This window comes from Microtus ochrogaster, unplaced genomic scaffold, assembly GCF_000317375.1.
Source record: "Microtus ochrogaster isolate Prairie Vole_2 unplaced genomic scaffold, MicOch1.0 UNK90, whole genome shotgun sequence".
Taxonomy (NCBI): domain Eukaryota; kingdom Metazoa; phylum Chordata; class Mammalia; order Rodentia; family Cricetidae; genus Microtus; species Microtus ochrogaster.
The window spans coordinates 958,892-962,782 of NW_004949188.1; positions in this window are offsets into that span (position 1 = coordinate 958,892).

Genomic DNA, 3,891 nt, shown 5'->3' on the forward strand with positions numbered 1-3,891 from the left:
GGTGATCTGTAAGTTTTTTCCCCTTTAAATAAATAATACCCTATTAATCATAATTCCAAACTGCTGTGGCATTGTTTGTGACTTACGCCTACAGAGGCCTAACCCATCAAAGTCCATAGTTTGGGGAATGCCTTTAAATGAACTGATCTAGCACTTTGGCTTCTGTAGTTCTGCTTCTGGCTAACTGTTCTTGTCAACTGCAGTATGTCAGTCCAGAACATGATTCTTATGTTTGAAAGTTCATCCTGAGAAAGTCTGGGTGCTACACTGGGATCGCGAACACCCAGTATGGTCACCGACCAGCTAATAAAGACTTTCTATTGGCTTAAACCTGTGTCCAAGCAGACTTCTCTGGTGAACGCCTCACAAAGGACTGTGTTACATTGCCCTGGCCAGACTCAAGCCTGTTCTCCCGTGTGCCGAGTAACAGGCTCACGCCATTGCTTTAGTTTCTTTTCCATTGCTGGGGTACAAAACTCTGCAAAAGCAACGTAAGAGGGGCAGTTTATTCCTGCTCCTAGCTAAGAGGCAGCATCATGAAAGAGGAGCGGAGGAGCATGAAACACTAGCTACTTCCCATCCAGGCAGAAAACAGAGGGATGAGGCTGTGGCTTGGCTCATCTTCTCTGCCTTGCACAGGGCAGGACCCCTGTCCTGAGAATGGGCTCACTTACAGCTAGAATGGGTCTTTCAACATCAATTACAAAGTCAAGATAAAAGGTTACCCCACCCTCACCCCAGGCGTGCACAGAGGCCTGTCTTCTAGATAACAATTTACACTAATATTCTATCCATTGTGCCTTAGTTACTGGTGGTGGGCCAGCCATGACCTTGTGAATGCTAGGCAAGTGTTCTACTTCTGAATCACACCCCAGTCCAGCTTGTGTCTGTAAGTTATCCCTGTCAGGCCCACAGAGCTTCTTATATTTATTGTCTCTTGCTGAGTCACATAAGTATAGATCCATCCACGTGGCAAGGTCTTATCCTCAGACATGGTTCATGGTGTCATGTCTGAGTAGGACTTGGGAAGCGTGCATGGTGTCTCTGGTACCAGGAAAGATAGTATCAGGGAGGCTAGCTCTCAGGCAGGTGGCACTCAGGTCAGTTTCTGCCCAGGGACCTCTCGGCTCTGTGTCTGAAGTGCGGTATCCTCAGCAACAGTGACTAAACTTCCACTTCTCAGTGGGGGGAGAACCAAGGCCGTACAATAAGCTATATGTTTGGGAGTCTCTTGGACATTCCTGGCCAGCAACTCAAAAAGGATAAATGGGGAGAAGAGGGCTTCTTATGTTTAATATCGGGGGTCCTTGGCCCAGATGAGAAAAGTTCATTAAAACTATATATGCATATTTATACACTGAATTTTTTGTATTAATAGTCTTTAAGGTAAATAGTTAACAGTAAGATTTCTTGTGGCCTTTTCAGACATCTTTATTGTTATTTTACCCACCTCCCTTCTTCTGTGTTTACCTTCCTCTCCCTGCCTAAGAAGCACCTCCTTTGCCGTTTCCCTGATCAAATCACTGGTACCCAGCTGTTCCCTTCTCTATTGCTCCCTAACCTTCCTATCCTGGCAATGATCCTGTGTTACTTTACTGTAGTTACTACAGGCCATGTACTCAGATCTCAGGATTTGGAGCTAGGAGTCCCCAGTAAGAGAGAACATACACCATATGTTTCTGGGTCTGGGTTACCTCACTCAATATGATCTTAGTTCTGTCCTTTTACCTGTGGAAGTTCATGATCTCACTTTTCCTGACAGCCGGAGAGCATCCCATGGTGCGCATGGACCGCATTTCATCATCCCTGCCTCAGTCACAGGACATTCAGGTTGTTTCCATTTCCTAGCTATTGTGAGCAGAGCAGCAATGGACACGGCTGAGCAAGCGTGCATCTGTGGAGCAGGACGTTGCATCCTTTGGGCATCTGCCAAGGAGGGACATGGCTGAGTCACATGGTAGAATTATTTTTAGCTTTTGGGGAATTCCCCCCACAGATTTCCATAGTAGCTGTACCAGTTTTCTGTCCCACCAACAGTGAGGAAAGTTCCCTTTTCCCCACCCCCTCCGTCATCTGTTCAGTTGTTCTGCTGAGTTTGTTATACTGACTGGTGGAAGATAAAATCTCCAAGTTGTTTTCATTTGCAGCTCCCCAATTACTAGAGATTATTAATAGGTTTTCTGCTTCCCTGTAATAAGTTTCTCCACTGACACAGGAAGCCAGATCAAGTCGAACTGAAAAAGAATAACAACAGGTCTATTGAGCAAAGCAACTTCCAGGTGGTTTCTCAGTCTCAGATCTGGGTCAGGGAAGTTGTGCACCCGTACCAGGGCAGGAAAGTTTTATAGACTGAGGGGTGTCCACCAGAAGCTTGGTTTGTGCCCAATGTGAAGGCCTGCCCTCAGTGTTTGTCTATAAAATTGGTTAGTTGCTGTGTGTGCGTGTGTGTGTGTGTGTGTGTGTGTGTGTGTGTGTGTGTGTGTGACAAATGCCCGATGGAAGGGATTTGGGGATCATGGGGTCTGGAAACACAATCCACAAGACTGCTGAGCTCAGTGTCTGGCAGCAGGAGGGAGCAGCTTGTTCACATCATAGTGAACCAGAAAGAAGAGCTACAACTGGACCTTCTTCAATACCTGCCCCAGAGTCCATATCCATCAGATAGGTCCATGTCCCAAGGTCCTACAGCCTCCCAAGACAGTACCACCAATCAAGGAACAGGTACTGAAATACACAAGCCTGCTGGGGCCATGCACATCCAGACCATAAAACACTCTGGATCTGACCCGTAGAGGAGCAGCAGAAGCAGGGGTTAAACACGCTCAGCTCCCCATCTGTGTCCTGGGGAGTTTACTGGAAGCAAAACCCCACATCTGACCAGGAACAGGACATCAGAGCTTCCTCAGGCTCCCTGAGCAGGAGATAGACACCTGGGAAGCTGTCCTCCTGTCCCCTGACTCCCACAGCGTCTGTCTATATGAAGCCCACGTTGGTTTTTGTTTTCTGTTCTCCTCCCTCTTTTTTCTATCCTTTCTTCTTCTCTCCTCCTTCCTTCTCTCCCTCCTCTTTTCCTCATCTCCCCTCCACCTTCTCTCTCATCACCCTCTCCCCTCCTCTTTCATCCTCTCTTCCGTTTCTTCATCTCTCCTTCCTCCCCCTCCCAGTTTCTGGTTTCAAGCAATCCTCAGCCTGTTAAGTAGCTGGCACCCTAGGCACCATCCCCACAACAGGCTGGCTTCTGCCATGCACTCTGTGATAGTTCCACCCACAGGCTCTTTGTATCCATGGGCACTGAGCTTCAGGCAGGTAAGTCCTGCAACTGCCTCTTCTACTTATCATCAAATGATGATTAGGTCTTCCTAATGTCCTGCCCAGAGGAACAGAGAGCCTCTGGGCTCCCAGCGGACCTGGGAGTTTATATTTATCTGCTTCCCTCATGGGAGGTGTCTCCTGAGGATCTAACAGCTGGTAATGATATCAATTCCCCAAGCAACATGGTGAACAACAAAAAAGAACTAGCAGGTTTCCCTGCCAGGGGATTCACACTGGTTCTCAGTCTGCCTGCTTGGGACTAGAGGGATTGGTCACAGAGCCTATGCTGGCCAGGAACATTAAACCTGGGGTTGACACCCCTTTGATTCCATCTGAGTGACTGGATTACATCCTTAGGGTGCTGGGCTCTACTGAATTACCGGGAAGGTCTGCTTTTCTTCATTTAGTAACAATTTGCTTTCCATGTACTAAATGACTGCTATCTAGCTCTCTCTCCCTTCCTCCCTCCTTCCCTCCTTTCTTTCTTCCTTTCTTGTTTATCCTTCCTTCCTTCCTCCCTCCTTCCCTTCTTCCTTCCTTTCTTTTTCTTTCTTTTGTCTCTCTTTCTTTCCTCCCTCC